The sequence below is a fragment of the Martes martes genome, assembly GCF_963455335.1.
Source record: "Martes martes genome assembly, chromosome: 6".
NCBI classification, from domain to species: domain Eukaryota; kingdom Metazoa; phylum Chordata; class Mammalia; order Carnivora; family Mustelidae; genus Martes; species Martes martes.
Genome location: NC_137893.1, coordinates 33,938,852 through 33,956,502, shown reverse-complemented (window position 1 = coordinate 33,956,502; position 17,651 = coordinate 33,938,852). Strand labels below are relative to the sequence as shown.

Here is a 17,651-nt window from a genome sequence, read left to right as displayed (position 1 = left end):
AGGATGGAAAGGTGAGTAAAACAATTTGAGTTTAAATATGACCCCGGAAACATAATATTTTAATCTGAGCTCAGAGGCTTGCTGGTATAATTTTAAAACAGCCTAAAGAACCCTCTTATGGAAAAGAGTTTGCAGAATAATTTAAACTGTTATTACTGAAGCTCCATTAATCACAGCATTATTGGCTTAACGAAAATGTAAATCTCCAAGAAGCTGTGTCTAGCACCTCAGTTTCCTGTCCTCCACACATATCACAGAGTCAGGGTCTCAAGGATCAGATTATAATGTGATGGTTTGAAAATCAAAATTGTTCTTCATTAAAATTGTCATGGGATTTACAGAGATCTCCTGAGAATATCCATTTTTTTCTTTTTTTTTTTAAGTGAAAGAATAATAATGTCAACTAATGGAATGTGAGAGCCAGGTCAACATATGACTCTCAGAGAAAATTGAAATTAAACTGCATAAAGACAATATGAATCCAGATCCAAAGTATCATGTTTCTTTACTAGTTTATTTTGTTGAAGCCAAGATGAAAACCTACAGAAACCTTCCTTTTAAAATTGTTTTTAATTGAAGTATAGCAGACATATAGCATTATATTAGTTTTGGGTGTAATAAGGATTCCATAAACGTACTACAGTAAGTTTAGTTAACATCCGTCACCACACATAGTTATAATTTTTTTTCTTGTGGTGAGGGCTTTTAAAATCTGCTCTCTTAGTGTCTTTCTAATATATAATAATATTGTTAGCTACAGTCACCATGCTGTATATTACATCCCAGGACTTATTTATCTAAACCTGGAAGTATCTACCCTCAACCACGTTCACTCATTTTTTCCTCTCCTCACCCCCCATTTTCATTTGAGAACCACTCAACTAAATCAACCCACATACAGACTGGATGTTTACTGTCTTTTATAAGGTTGTTTTGTTTTTTTAATTTTGTTCTATTTAACTTAGGTTTAGTGTCTTCTATGCTAGAATGAGGACCTCTTTTCTTGGCGGACCCAAATTCCGGTGGGAGAAAGAGGCATAGATGTAATCACATGTCCTCATTGTGCTGGGAGATACAATAGAAGCAGAATACAAGATACAGTGGAGACAACAGGAGCATATGGTCAGCTGGGGCCATCATTTCAAACTTTCACAGAGAAGGTGGTATTTGGGTCTTGAAGAATGTTGGGAGCTCACTTTCCTACTAAATTTCCCTCTTTAGAGGCTTTTTAAACTATATGATATTGTCCACTTTCTAGAGCTAGTAGAGTCTGAGATATGTTTCATGGAGTGTTTGAGGCAACTCAGAAGTTGAAATAAAAATAGTGGGTAGAAAGGAAAGAAAAAAACATCCATCAAGTAGCAGGTGCAAAGGGAAATACAAAAAAAATAGATCACAAATTCAGGGTCAGCCCAGCCGGATTTCATGCCTTAGGAAATTCATGTGGACACTTACTGTTCAGAGTTGCCAAAACTGATTCCTAGTGAGGTGAGTAAATTATGTGTTGGATGCTTTTTGGTTTATAGATGTAAAGACAGATACTAGCTCTAAATTGTGTCTTGTGTAGGTTTCTCTCTTCAATCTAAAATATGATTACACCTGCATTTGCTCACCTCTAAAGTACTATTGATAACCCATAGCTCATACTTTGCTAGTGTGCAATGGGAATGAAATGGTGAATTTTGTGTTTTTTTGATAGAAGTACCTATGCGAGTAGCTTTTGTATTTGGCTACATTAATAATGGAATGGTTTCAGCTCATAAGTTATAGGCTGTAAAATATTTAAATCTTAGTAAACAGAAAGGTGAAAAAATGCTATAAAGGCTGGGGTAAAAGACACATATAGATATAATAAGTGGCTGTCTTATTGTTTGCCTTGATTGCCTGGTAGTTTCTTTCACAATTATGTATATGTAATTATGTATATGTAATTATGTATATGTAATAATATGTAAAAATATGTATATGTATATGTAATACAATTATGTATATGTAATTATGTAATGTATACATAATTATGTATATGTAATACATATATGTATATGTAATATGTAATATGGCCGAAAGGACTTACAAAACATGGACTGAAGGGGGCTTTTTGAAAGGTAAGAAAACTGCTTTTGAGAAGTTTGCAGAGCAACAGCCCTGTCTCATTGCTTAGGAGTCATATGCACATATTCTAGTTTTATGAGTTAAAAAGAAAGCCAGGAATGCTTAAAAAGGAAAAAAAAAAAGGCAAGCCCTAGGGCCAGACCCAGAGTTGCATTTATTCTGTCCAGTGACCCATTGCTGATGTGTGTACCCACGGAGCAGTAACAGGCCTGTGGCATAGAGCAGGAACTCATCTGTACAGGTCGTGTCCGGAGGGACAGGAAGTGGGCTGACATTTCATGGAACATCTTCTGCAAGAGCAGGGGCATTGCCCTGGCTCCTTTATGTGTGCTGTTTGACCTAATCTTCTAGACAGCTCTGAAGAATGCAGTGATCCCGTCACGAAGAGGATGAGCCCAGGAAGGGCAGGGAATGACTCAAATCACTCTCCCAGAGTATATTGACTCAGTGAATCAAACCCAGTCCTCTTAGCTTCAGATCGATTGTCCCACCGAGGAAAAGTTAAGTCATCTTTGTTCTACTTTTTGAAGGAGGCAGGGAAGCATTTGGACGTTTCGGAAAGTGAACCCTTGATGGTTCTCTCATCCTGGGTGCCTTTGCAACCAGGGCTCCGAGTGGCTGCCCTTGAACTCGATGTATGATGACTCATTGCTGCACAGTGGAAATTGATACAGGCTTTCTTGGATAGCATCCATGGTACTTTGCTCTCTTAAACACCAAAATGGCTTTATAATAAATCTGTTTTCCCTTTGAGACATGAACACAGATAATGGCAAAAAGTGAAATTGCAGTATGCTTGGGAGATGCAAAGAAGCTGCTTTCTCTTACTCTGAAACTGATGTTAGCGTTAGGCAAAGACTTTGGCATATGGAAGCAGGAATCAAAGCATCACTCTTCAGCTTCTTAATTGTTAATGTACGATGGTGGATATTCACTAATAGTCACTAATCTGTTGTCTTTAGCCATGATAGAGATTTGTAAAATCAGGGTTAACACTGAACTTGTCTACCTCTAGCTATTTCTGCTGACAGTTGATTATACCTTTAGTCAGTAGTAGTAAGCGTAGTATAAAATGTAAGTATTTTAAATGTCTGAAAATTCTTGCCATCTTGGGAGATAAATTGGAAGTATCGTGTGGGCGCGATGAGTGAATGCAGCTACGTATAACAAGACGTGTGTGCGTTCCTCCTCCATGCATAAAGCATAACCTTCTTGAAATTGGTCACAGATTTCATCCAGGAAATTTTAAAGAGAAAGCAGACTTTCCCCCTAATGCTAATGCTTCCTCTGAATGTGCACGCACTTTTCTTAGCAAAGAACCTACGAGGGGCCAAGCTAGCACACACTCTACCTTCACACTGATTAGAGACGTGCCCTTCATGTGGGCACGCCTGACTTAGGGCACAGCTTGTGGCGAGGCAGGGATCTATCGCAGCCCTCGTTGTGTGTGTTTGCTCAGCCGTAAAGAGCAGAAGCAGCCACAAGGGACAAAGCAGCCAGGCTACTCTCCAGGTCCTATTCTGGGCTGGCACTGGGAGCCAGGTCAGAAGCAAGTAGTGTGATGTGGGACGTAAACTGTTGCTGGGCAACTCGGCCTTAGGGAGGAAGGGACAAAGTAACCCTAAGAAAACACAAACTCTCCCGTAATCTGGTAGGCAAGACTACCCGTTCCCTGGCCTCCCTCAGTCTCCTCACTTTCCAGCTCTGACCAGGAATTCGTTCCTATTTCAGACCAGGAAAGAAGAAGGGGAGGAAAAAAAAAAGGATTCTGATGGAGATGTTGCCTGGGAAGAGGACTCCCAGTCCTAACTAGACAAGAGGTCAGCCACTCAGGAGTGAGCAGGTGTTGCTAAGAAAGCCCAGGGTCAGTGATTAGCCGTTAACACCAAGATCCTTCTAGAAAGAGAAAAGATGCAAGTACTTCTGACCTCAAAGTCTCCTGGAATAAGCCTCTAGGAATTTGAGTAACTAAGGACCAAAATAGGAAAGAAAACAGAGCTGAGAACCACAATAAAGTTCACTGTTTAGCTCTCCGGCTGTGAAGATGTTAAGGAGGATAGACTACATGCTAAGTAAGTACAGTGCTAAAGACCTTCCTTATAGTGGAGCAAGAGCTTAAGGCTAGTTCGCTTCCTCTTACCTTCCAGAGAACTGTCCTCCTGTTCTGTCCCTTGTAGCCTGATGGAGAGAGGAACTATGCACCAAATGACAGTGACATTTATAGTCCCCTTTAATATTTGCTGCCTCCAGGTACTGACGACTTTTTCAGCCATGAACCCGCCATGTCATATAAGGCCATCTGAAGAGAAAGGACGCGTCGGGACCTGTGTTCCCTTGCTTTTCTCTTCGTTACCCAGTAACTCCAGCCTTGGCTCCTCAGCATGTGGTGGAGCCCATCTCTTCGGGACTCCCATCCTAATTACCTTCCTCTGATCCAGAAATGTTTTAGTACAATCTTCACAAGGATATTTTGTGTAACCGTTAATATTAATATTTTAAAGTCTTTCTTTGGAAATGTGGGGAAGTATGATACTCTTAAGTAAAAAAGTTTTTTAGCTGTAATTGTGGTTACACAATAGATTATGTAAATATATTCATGCAATCAGAAATTGTAAACTTGGGGCGCCTGGGCGGCTCAGTCAGTGAAGCATCTGCCTTTGGCTCGGGTCAGGGTCCCAGGGTTCTGGGATCAAGTGCTGCTTTGGTGTCCCTGTTCAGCGGAGAGCCTGCTTCTCCCTTTCCCTCTGCCCATCCCACCCCTCCCTGCTCTCTCTTCCTCTCTCTCGAATAAATAAATACATTCTTTTTTTTTTAAAGAAATTGTAAACTCAAGGAAACTATGCCTTAATATTCATGCACTGTACAGTCAAGTTTTTCTTCCTAATTCTTATTTGATTCCTTAATAAGTTCACATTATCTTTCATAGCACTGAAAAGGCATACACTGTAGCATTCCATTTTGATGATCACTGAAACTGTATTTATTCTCCATAGCAGAATGTTTTTCTCTATAGACCTGAGCACCAGGCCCAGCGTCAGAACGACAGGAATCTTAATAGGAACTGCTTCCCGTGGACCATCCCTACACAGGGATAAATGTGTTGCTTTAATGGAAAAAGTCCCCATAAGATTTACTTATAAACATAACCTGGTTGAACTAAATGGTAGCATATGAATAAACCTGGGAGAAATTTTTCTTAAATATGTTTCTGGGGAGCAACATTCAGGCTATTCCTGAATTCCTAAATATTTTAGCCATAGAATCCTTTCTGCATCTGGCAGAGCCTACAGAAGCCTGGCAAGCAAAAGGACCCAAAGATACCTGCACTATGCCCAAGATTCTAGAGAGCACAGTCTAAAATCCACATTCTCGGGAAGAATATTTTGAATTATGCAAAAGTGATCATTTTCTCTTCACCTTAATTCTTGTCAGAGCTGTGCCAGAGTCCATACTGGAAGGTCTGAGAGACTGAAATGAAGGAAGCTTGAATTTCATCCATGACTTTTTGCTTGTGTGGCTCTTTAAAAACTCTGCATTATTTGCTCTTGGAGAGATTTTCTCTTTTATTAGTGGGTCAAAAATAAACACACAAGCAGATGTATCCGCTTACTCTTTTGGGGTGAAGATGTTCCATGTTCCCACTCATGATTTCACAAAAGTGTCAGCTGACTTGGTAGACAAGAACCATAGGCCAAATGGAATTTTTATGACTTCCCAAGATGTCAAGTAAAGCAATAAATGTTGACATGTTTTGGTGGCCAAAAGTGGGAAGGATGGGGTTGAAACCTAATCATTTATTGTGAGAAAAGGAGAAGTGAGATTTTCAAAGTCTCTTCTGGGGATCCTGACTGACCCCCAGAAGCCTGCTTTCCTCAGCTGAGGACGCAAGAACCCAAGGACTCACAGGGCCTGAAGTCTATCTGTTCCTCAAGGGGAACAGTTGATTCAGACAGAGGGAAATCACATGGGAGCACCTCCCCCCTGTATAGCAGGACCAGTTCTAATTAACAGTCTCTACTTCATGCCAGCCTGTCCTAGATTAAATTTGTGTGTGCTGTCTGGTCAGAATGTACTCAGGTGTTAGTTTATACTGCAGGAATTATAAAGCCATTTCTTCAGCATAGCAACATCTAAAATATCTCTGTGAAGAAATGTAACTGGCCACGCTTCTGAGATCTGCTTTCATTTGGTAACAAAACTGATACTTTGAGGGTTTTTGTTTGTTTTTTTGTTTTGTTTTGTTTTAAGTTTCCTGACTTTTCTCTAATAATTTGCAAGTTTGGGGTTTCTGAGTTGTCTTATAGGCATTCTCCAAAAACAGAATGGCTCCCTTCCTTATGCAAAATTTGATTCAGATGTTGAGACTGGTAATACCACATGCGGACCAAGAGGATGCAAAAAGGTTTATTACTCATACAATGAGGCTTTCTGGGGAGAGCAGGCTGGCTCCCAACCGGGTCCAAAAATGGCTTCAGAGGGCAAGTAGGGGGTGACTGGCTTTGACTTTTATTGTGGTTAGGGGAGGGAGCTGGAGGATCCTTCACTCAGGCAGGGACTTGTGTGGTCCGAACTTCCTACCAGCACCAAGGGAGAGAACACTCAATCTTTCTCTTACTTTTTCCCAGGTGTGGGGAAAGCAGGGAGGAGGGAGGGCAGAGGCCTGAAAGCTGTTAGCAGGCAAACATTGAAAATGTTGCCAGACCTCAATTACATTAGTCTAGCATTCTACTTGGGTGATAGTCACATTTTAGGCATAGATATTTTCCTTTGAGATATTGTGAAAGTCACTTAGGAAAACAACACTTGTTTAAACATGCTGATAGCACTTATGATCTTTCCCAACGTTAATTCTGTGCTGAGGAACCCATTGTGTGCTTGAGCTCATTGTGTGCAGAGCATGCAAACTGGTAACCTGAGGAGAGTCGATGGATATCTGAGATAGCGTTAGATGACAAAAATGAGTGTGGTCCCTCTGTGTTTTAACCTTATCTTTATTTATTTATAAAACTCCATTCAAATGAGCTGGATATGTTCCCTCTCTTTCCTCTCCTCTCCTTCCAACTCTCTCTACTTCCTGCCCCCACCCATTGCCAGTATAGGGAATAGGAAGAAAAGTATTTTCTGTATGCTTTTGATACTGGTTCTGTTGTCACAAGTGGGGCAATAAACAATCAGTCCTTTTCTAGCTAATGTCCTCCAAAGTAGAATTGGCTAATATCCAGCAACTTAAAATAGTAGGTCAACCCACTTGGTTAATCCAGGGTAGATTTTGTACTTCTGGGCACTTGTTTCTTTTGAATGTTTTAGCTGAAAGTATCAAGGCCAAATATTTTGTATTTTATGGTACCCATCAGAATTTTTTTCCTTTGCAGTGGTGGATGAACAGTAATTCTTGTTTTATAATATCTCTAAGCAGAAATCAAAGCAGGATTTCTAAGCAGTGCTCTTTCTTGATCATTAGAATGTGTGAGTTTGGCTGCTTTCTGAATTATTCCCTAAGGAAATCCTGACCCTTCCTTAGGTGCTCAATCAAATCACCTCTGAGTGGAGGGAGGTTAACAGTTTATTTAATGGAGAAACTTGATTAGCTTATTAAATTTCATAAGAAGTTGTTAGCCTATTGATGGCTTTTTAAAGTACATAAGCCTTTCCCCTGATTCAGCAAAAGCGAATAATTGCACTCCAGCCTCAGCCTGTTTTCTGAGACAACTCTCACTAAAAGTTCATTTGGGAGAAATTATATACATAGTGGATTCCCAGAAGACACACAGTCTATCAGGCTTTGTGATTCTCAACCTCATCTATCAGGCCTTAATATAAAAGGCAACGGCTCAAGTCATGATCCCAGAGTCCTAGGATGGAGCCCTGTGTTGGGCTCCCTGCTCAGCCCTGTTCAGTGGGGAGCCTGCTTCTCCCTCTCCCTCTGCTCCTTCCTGCCCTGCTCATATTTCCTCTCAAATAAATAAATCTTTAAAAAATTGTTATAAAGATATAAAAACATGTATGTATGTGTATACATACATAGATATATATACCTCCTCTCCTGACTTCATAATATTTTTTGTTTCTTATTTTCTCTTAGCTTGAGTTATTTATGTTCCTAATTTTTAGAGACATGCTTGTATTGGTGCCTCAGATCCATCTCAAAATGAGATATCATGTAAGTAAATAAATAGGGTAAATAAAGAGATTTGGGACCTCTGAACGTCTTTGAGATCCCAGAGGTACTTTAATGTTATTTGTAGGCATGAATAAAGTGGTGCTATACCCGATTAGTTCTGACTTCGAAAATGAAGTGTCTCCAAATTCCCAAGCTGTTCCATAAATAAACCATTCTGCTTGCTTTCTAAATTTTGTTCCATCCTTGTTTGCAGCACTAAAAATAAGGCATATCATTTTTCATCTTTGAAAATAAAAAAAAATCACCCAAACGTTTACACAAACAAAAATAAGACTAAAAGTGAAAAACAGTAGTCAACCAAATTCTATTCACCCACATTTGAATTTACTCACGATTTATATGCTGTCTTTCTGCCCCCCCCACCCCCGCCCCCTGCCTTTACCCATATGCCTAAATAGTTTTATATGAATTTTTGTGACTATAATTTACTTAATTTCTTCTCTGGAATTAGATAAAAGTACATTTATCCACAGTATTAGTATTATAAACTCAGTTTCTTTCTTAGAGTTAGATAAAGGTACATTTATCCATAAATGCTGTCTTATTGTAATCTAATTTTTTCTTTCATTTGGATTGTTTTATTTTATTTGTTAATTATTTATTTATTTTGAGAGAGAAAGAGAGCAATCTCGAGAGCAGGGGTAGGAGGGGTAGAGGGAGAGAGAAAGAATCCTAAGTAGGCTTCATGCCCTACCTGAAGCCTGACCCTGACTCGGGGCTTGATCTCACAACCCTGAGATCATGACCTGAACTGAAATCAGGAGTCCAATGCTTGATAGACTGAGCCACTCAGGTGCCCTGCATTTGGGTTATTTCAAATAAATTGATAGACCTGAAATTACTTGATCAGGAGGAGGAATGTATTTTTTGTGTGTGTGAGCATTGCGTTCTGAAGGAGTTTTATAATAGCTGCTGTTGGACAATGAGCTTTTTAAAGTTTTTTCCTTAAAATAGAATTCTTGAGCCCTCTGCTGGAAGCATTTAGTATTTGTATGAAGTAGTAGTATATGGGAGTTTTACAATTCCAGTGTAAGGTTTAAAAAAAAAAACACACAACCTGGTAGCAAAAATATATGGTTTTTGTGGTTGATTTCAAGATAAAAAAAAAACACAAAAAACTAGGCCAAACAGAAGTTTTGAGAAGATTATAATTACAAGTCGATATTCCATTTGAATAGAATAATGATGCAGACATTCAGATGAAGGACTGATTTAAATACATCAAATGTCCTCAGTTATTTTGTGAGCATTTTATTTCATTTGTATTCTTCATAAAAAAAAAAAAACCACTTACAGTTTATTCTCAAATTGAGAGCCACTAACTCATCAAAAACTTAATGAGTACCTTCTTGTTAAAAACTTACTAGATGTTGGGGCGCCTGGGTGGCTCAGTCATTCAGCGTCTGCCTTTGGCTCAGGTCATGATCCCAGAGTTCTGGGATCGAGCCCGCTTCTCTATCTCTCCCACTCCCCCTGCTTGTGTTCCTGCTTTCACTGTCTCTCTCTCTGTCAAATTTAAAAATAAAATAAAATAAATAACCTTACTAGATGTTAAGGATGCACTGAAGTCAAAGAAATACACAGCAAATGCTTTCTCAGAGTGGACTGAATAGTGGTTGGCAATGCCAGATCAACACACCACTACATTTTTGGAAACGGATTATTAGGGGCCTGAATTATTTGTGTATGGAGAATAGTGAAGTATCTGAGGATGTATCGTGCTCCTAAAGTTGTACTAGTTCTGATAGAATGAATAATTGAGGTGTAGTACTTCATAGAGTACTACCCCAAAAATAACAGGTTAATTTGCATTTTACTTTGCAAGGAGAAAAAAATACCAATTTGATATATGGTAATTGAATAGATCTAGGTCCTGAAAAATCTATGATAGCCATGCATGGATCTGTCAGGGTAGGAACAATTTGACAGCACAAAGACAGAGCCACTGACCTTAGAGGGAACCAAGCCTGATTCTAGCCTGTGGCAATTTTTAGAGAATTATCCATTGCATTCCACTGTAAGTATCAACTCTGTGGTGGTTGCTGGGAAGTTACCATTTTCACTTCCAATCCATGATTCCAAATCTCAGATGGACACTCATTTTTGCCAGGCAGTGCTAATTGGTTTCCAAGTAAATTTCTTTTCCTCCTCTTCCTGGTAATTTTCTCATTTCTTCTCTCTTCTCAAACCCTACTCCCTACCCCTGTTACCCTACCTTCAGTACACATAGCACGAGGAAAACTCACCTTCCGTTGTGATGATAGATGCAGACAAGAAGATTTGTATCTTTTCACCATCAAATCTCCAATCCCCTACGCACTTGTTCTGTGTATTTCTCTCGTTTATGATGGAAGAGGTATCCTGTCAAAAGTTAAACTCTCCACATAAGCTTTGCATCATATGCCCTCTGATCCTCTCGGGCTTCATTCCCCAAATCCCACTTTTTTTCTGTCATCACTTTCTCCTTCTCCACTGGAACATTCCCACCAGCATATAAACTTGCTGTATCGTTCACATTTCAAAATCCTTTACTTGTTCTTTTACACCCCTTCAGTTACCACTTGTTTCTTTACTTGTCTTCGCAGCAGAACTGTGAAAGACGTTGCATGAACTTACATTTACTCATTTTCACTCACTTTTCCACTCTTCAAGTCCCAAGACTTCCAACACTCTACTGAAATGGTTTTTGACAATCCCAGATATTGCCAAGTGAATTAAATAATGTCACTATGACTTCTCAGCTTCATTCAGTGCAGCCAACATGGCTCTCCATGGGAGCCTCTTCTCTCTGGGCTTCTGCACTGTCTGGGCTTTGTACCCCTCAGGTCCCTTTCCCATCATTCCTTTCTAGATGACTTTGCTTGCTTCTCCTTCTCTATAGGCTCTGAATTACTTCTTCATGTGTCAGGATCTTCCTGTTTTATCTAACTAGCTTCCTTTGTGAGGTCATCTGGAGCCATGTTATTTTGAACAATATTATGCTATTGACTCCCAGCCCCTGTTTACACTCCAGATCAGGGACTGGAAAACTTTCTCGGTGTAGGGTCAGGTAGTAAAGAGTTAGCCTTTGCAGGCCACATAAAGCTATGTTGCAACTGCTCAACCCTACTGTTGTAGAATGAAAATAGCCAGGGACAAATATGCAAATAAATGAGCTAAGTTCCAGTAAATGGAATGACTGAAATTTGAATTTCATATCTTTTTCACATCATATAGTGTATTATAGGCATACTTAGTTATATTGTGTTTCGCCTTGTTGCACTTGGCAGATACTAGGGTTTTTTTTTTTTTTAGATTTTATTTATTTATTTGTTTGAGAGAGAGAGAGAGAAAGAACACGGGTGTGTATGTGAGTGGGGGAAGGGGCAGAGGGACAGAGAGATCCTCAAGCAGACTCTGTGCTGAGTGCAAAGCCAGATGTGGGGCCTGATCCCATGACCCTGAGATCATGACCCTGAGCTGAAATCAAGAGTTGGCTGCTCAAATGACTAAGCCACCCAGGGGGCCCTGCAGATACTTCGGTGGTTTGTTTGTTTGTTTTGGGGTTTTTGTTTGTTTTTTTATTTTTTGTTTTTTACCAGTTTAAGGTTTGTGGGAGGTCTGTGTCCAGCAAGTCTCTTGCTGCCATTGTCCGAATAGTGTTTGCTTACTTTGTGTCTCTGTGTCACATTTTGATAATTCTTGCAACATTCCATACTTTGTCATGATTATTGTATTGGTTATGGTGATCTGTGATCAGTGATCTTTGTTGTTGCGATTTTAATTGTTTTGCAGTATCATGAACCAAACCCATATAATACCACAAACAATTGATAAATGTTCTATGTGTCCTGACTGCTCCACTGACTGATCATTCTTCTGTCTCTCTCCTTCTCTTTGGGCCTCCTTCTATTGAAATTAAGCCAGGTAATCTACCTGTGTTGGTCTCTAACTATTCAGGTGAGAGGAAGAATTGTAAGCTAGAGATGGTTAGTCTTAGCGAGCAAGGCATGGCGGGCCAAAAGCTAGGCCTCTTGCATCGAATGATTAGCCAGGTTATGAATTTCCTCTTGAAGGAAATTAAAAGTGCTATTCTAGTGAACAATACGTGAATGATAAGGAAGGAAAATGACCAAACTGCTGCTATGGAGAAGATCTTAGTGGTCTGAGCAATGATCAGACCAGCTACCACATTCCCTTAAGCCAAAGCCTAACCCAGAGCGAGGCCTTAACTCTCTTCAATTCTCTGAAGGCCGAGAGACATGAGGAAGCTCCAGAATAGAAGTTCAAAGCTAGCAGAGGTTGGTTCAAGAGGTCTAAGAAGCTGTTTTCATAACATCAAAGTGCAAATCGAAGAAGCAAGTGCTGATGTAGAAGCTGCAGCAAGTTCTCCAGAAGATCTAGCTAAGATAATTCATGAGGGTGGAAACGCCAAACAACAGATTGTCGATGGAGACAAAACAGTCTTATTGAAGAAGGTGCCATCTAGGACTTCCATAGCGAGAGAGGAGAAGTCAATGCCTGGCTTTAAAGCTTCAAAGGACAGGTTGACTCTCGTGTTAGGTGCTAATGCAGCTGGTGACCTTATGTCAAAGCCACTGCTCATTGACCATGTGAAAATGCCAGGGCTCCTAAGAAAGATGCTAAATCTACTCTTCCTGTGCTCTGTAGCTGGAACAAGAAAGCCGGGATGACAGCACATCTGTTTGCAACACAATTTCCTGAATACTTTAAGCCCACTGTTGCGATGTAACGATCAGAACAAAAGATTCCTTTCAAAATATGACTGCTCATTGACAGTGCACCTGGTCACCCAAGAGCTCTGATGGAGATCAGTGAGATTAATGTTGTCTGCATGCCTCCTAACACAATATCTAATCATGTTTATTAGAAAAAATAGAATTACATTTTTTTAAAATGCAAGTAAAAATTTTTTTCTTAAACTGTTTTAGCTCATAGGTCATATACAACTATGTGCTACGAAGATTTGGTATGGAGCTTGTAGTTTGCCAACTAGAGTGCTACGTCTCTGTCTAATTGATATCTCCATTTGGATGACTAATAGGCATCATAAACTTAACATATATTCCCCAAATGGAACTCTTGATCCTTCCTCTAAACCTTTATCTTCTTTTGTTTTCCTCTGGTCAGTCGGTCGCCCTGCAAGTCTACCTGGTTGGCTCAAACTTGACTCTGAGCACCACCCAGTGGGGGAACTTGTCTTGTCATACTGCAGTCCCAGGAAAGGTGCCTGGAATACTGTAGACCTTTAGGAAAGGTTTGCTAATTGAATGGGTGAATTTCTCTGCCTCAGTTTCTTCATTTGCCTTGTGGGGATGGTATTTACCTTGCAGGAGTGAGGAGTGGGGAAGGGTGGGAGAACGAAAGAAAACCTATGAAATTACCACACAAGGTAGTTGGTATGTAGTAGGCGGTGTGTAAACTGGAAATAGGGTATTGTTATATGTGAAGTAGATTTATTTGTTTATGGGATTGACAACAACAATAATAAAAAAAAAGCAACTACTTTTTTTTTTTTTTAAACTCTATAAAATGTGCCAGGTGTTAGTCTAAGAATTGTACCGGGGTTATCTCATTTTATCCTTATGTAGACTTTATGCAAGTAGGTGGTGGTCATCTCCTGATTTGTATATGACAGTGGTAAAAACAAACATGTCAATGACTTGCCCACATTCCTACAATGGACCCTAGAGCCATATTATGCCTCCATTCTTTATAAAGCAAATACAAGGGATTTCCCAAATGAAATTGAATATTAGTGAATTTTTCAGGGGAAAAAAAATATTTCACAGCTTCCTTCCATGAAATTAGGCATTCCCAGTCAAGTGCTCCTCTGGCTTTCTGTGTCCACCAGTGTCTTAGCATGAATCACTCCACAGTGTAATCATTTCCTCTGGTTCTTTGTTTTCATTTCTGCTTGAGCACCAGCAGTGACAAGGGGGTAGCCAACTATAAAGTAACAATGGAACCAGCCCTATTCATTCTTCCAGAGGCCTAACCATTTTTGGACATCAGTATTTTTAAGTAATGTTTCTTTCTTGTTTGACCATATTAGCGTTTTAAGAAACTACCTCTGCATGTGGAAGCCCAGCTTCACTAATAGAGCTCTGTGGGATGAAACCTCCCATGTTCATCACACTTGAAAGAGCACTGGTTATAAAACTAAGTCTTAATAATTAATTTGGCTTTTCTTATAACCTGTAATGACTTTCATGTTTCATTATATTTAATTGCTGGGTCTGCTTCTTTCTCTTAGAAACTACCAAAAATTTGTTCTGCTTTTTCAAATAATTAGGCTATATTTTTCTAGGTAATGTAACTATGTATAATTTAGCTTTACATTTTGTTAAATAATACATTTTGTTAATTTAAACATAATGAAGAAAACTATGTTGGAAATGACTATCTGACAGAACTATTGATCTCAGAGCTTTGAAATGCCAGGATCGAGCTGATGGAGAAGAGACCACAAAAAGGGGGGAAGGGGTTCGTTCATACAATATAAAAGGACCAAGTTTTTTCATATGAAGAATTATTTCACAGGTTCAATGAAATGAATCATCTCTAGCAAGTATTCCAACAGCCCTCTATGCCTACCACTCTCAGCATTAATTATACCACAGCTTAATGATTCCATTTGATTTTTTTTTTTCCTTCTGTCTCTACTTGAGCACCTAGTTGGAGTACGTCATCTGTCATTCTGCTGCATGTCCTAGAATAGGAAAGAAGAACCAGTTTCACTAGCAGCATTGATAGACGGGAACATCCTCAAAATGGCATTAATGGTCATACGTGAAAATTTTGCAGTGAGGCCAGCATGTCATTTCCCTGGGAATGCAGTGTCAGTGCCCTTACCTATTCTCAGATTTCTTCTTGGCATCTTAGAGAAGGTTATGTTCCTGCAACCCGTCTGGAACCTGAGAAATTTCAAGTGAACCAAATGAGGGTGTGTAAATGTGTGAAGAAAAGTAATAGAATCTCCAAGTGATTTCCATGGTTTTTTTTTTTTTAACTAGGATGTTTTTTATTATTATTATTATTATTATTTTACCTCTGTGCTTTATAACATTCTTTAAAAATATCCTGAAAATTCAAATAAATTTAAAGATAAGTTAGTATTTTTTTTTTTTTTTTAGTATATGTGCTGCCGAAGCGAGCACTAGTTAGTATTTTTTTTTAAAAGATTTTATTTATTTATTTGACAGACAAAGATCACAAGTAGGCAGAGAGGCAGGCAGAGAGCGAGAAAGGGAAGCAGGCTCCCCGCTGAGCAGAGAGTCCGATGTGGGGCTCTATCCCAGGACCCTGGGATCATGACCTGAGCCGAAGGCAGAGGCTTTAAACCACTGAGCCACCCAGGTGCCCCAGTATTGTTATTTTTTAAAGATAAAGTTAGTGGGGTGCCTGGGTGGCTCAGTAGTTTAAAGCCTCTGCCTTCAGCTCAGGTCATGATCCCAGGGTCCTGGGATCAAGCCCCATGTTGGGCTCTCTGCTCCTTGGAGAGCCTGCTTCCCTTCCTTGCTTTCTGCTGCCTCTCTGCCTACTTGTGATCTCTGTCTGTCAAATAAATAAATAAAATCTTAAAAAAAAAAAAAAAAGATAAAGTTAGTGTGTAAATGCACTAGTATGTCTGGAAGAAAACCACCTGACAAAATTTGTAACTTAAAGAATCAGTACTCAAATCCCAGATTAATTCTATACCTCACCCAACCCAAAGGTTACCTTTATATACATATCATTACAACTGTTATTGAAATAACTCTTGTGTCCTTTTATTTAACGCCTTCAATTAGATAATCCCTGATAATATTAGCATGTGACCAGGCTCCTCCACAGAGGCTTTTGACATCCTTTCACGTCTTCCTCAGGAACTGTATTTTTCAAGCCTGTGACTTTCTTTAGTAAGTAAATCTAGCGTGCTCTTGTAGCATGTTTGCCAGCAATGAACATGAAAGAGGATGGACCAAAGTGTCCTCGGTAAAACTAAGGGACACACACATAACCCACTCAGGGCAGAAACACTTAGTTGCATGAAAAAGACCCAGATAATTGTTGGCATTTATCACTGATTTAACGTAAATAGATTCTGTGCTAAAAGTCAGGACCTGCCCTCTGGTTGCCTACACAATATCTGTTACCTCGTTTTTTCTGTATAGAAAATTCCAATTTGATTTGGGACAATAGTGCATGTAACCATAAAAATTCAATTTCCCAGGTTCTTTTCCAGCTACTGTAGCCGCATGACCTAGTCCTGGCAAATGAAATGTAAATGCAAGTGGCAGAGTTTGTCAGGAGTCCATCGTTTCCTGGGAAGTAGTGACAGACTCAGCTGGCCCATGGTGTTTGATTTTTTCACTCTTTTTTCCTATATGCTTTGCGTGCAAATGCAATGCCTGGAGGTATAGTAGCCATTTTATAACCATGAAACCATGGGCCAAGATTGGCCAAATAGGAAAATACATGCCACTCCATGCTGCCTAATCCATTTTGTGCAAAAAGGAAGTCCCATACTTGCTTAAAGCCATTTTGTTGACACATAGCCATACACAGTTGTAATGATACATATGCATTTTCTCAGTCCTTAAGACCATCTTTTGATATAAATGCTATTTTTATTGTATTGATGAGGACACTGAGGCACATAGAATTGGTTTTCCTGATCTCGTTCTGCCAGCAAGTCTCAGATCCAGAATTAGAAATCAGGCATGTGACTTAGATCCTATGGACTTAGTTCACTATGTATCTGTTCTAGTTGGGAGCGCAGAAGATTAATCCCAGCTGGAGGTTGAGGCGAGGGAGGGTCTTGCAAAGCTTTGTATAGGTAATGAACTTAGAGTTACGTCTTGTATGAGTTGGATTTTAAAATAGGGAGAATGAAGAAGTCAGGAGGGCATGGTGGAGGAAAAAAGTACTGCTTCGGTGTGGAGAGCAGTGAATGGGCTATTGGTTTTAGTAAAGGGACCATAGGTTGCACAATTGGAAATAAGTTTTAGAAAGTAGGTTGTATGGGTGCTTGGGTAGCTCAGTCAGTTAAGCATCTACCTTCAGCTCGGGTCACGATCCCAGAGTCCTGGGATCAAGTCCCACACTGGGCTTCCTACTCAGAGTGGAATCTGCTTCTCCCTCTGCCCTTTCCCCCTGCTCATGATATTTCTCTCTCTCTCAAATAAATAAATATTTTTTTAAAAAATAGATTGTGGCCATATCATGATAGTTCCTGAATACAAGGACAAAAAGTTTGAAATATAGCCATAAATTGGGACATGGTTTATGGAGAGCTGCTGAATTCTGAACAGTATTGCTCAGATGGAGAACTTCAAAAAAAAAAATTATGAACATTTCCCCAAATAATAGAGAC

At 39.6% G+C, this 17,651-nt stretch overlaps 1 protein-coding gene across 7 annotated transcripts in view; it reads left to right on the top strand.

Annotated features, from left to right (window-relative positions):
* The window catches only part of KLHL32 (kelch like family member 32), a gene marked incomplete at both ends in the record, with an annotated part of 191,901 nt that overhangs the window by 49,403 nt on the left and 124,847 nt on the right, over positions 1-17,651 (top strand). The window lies entirely within an intron of this gene.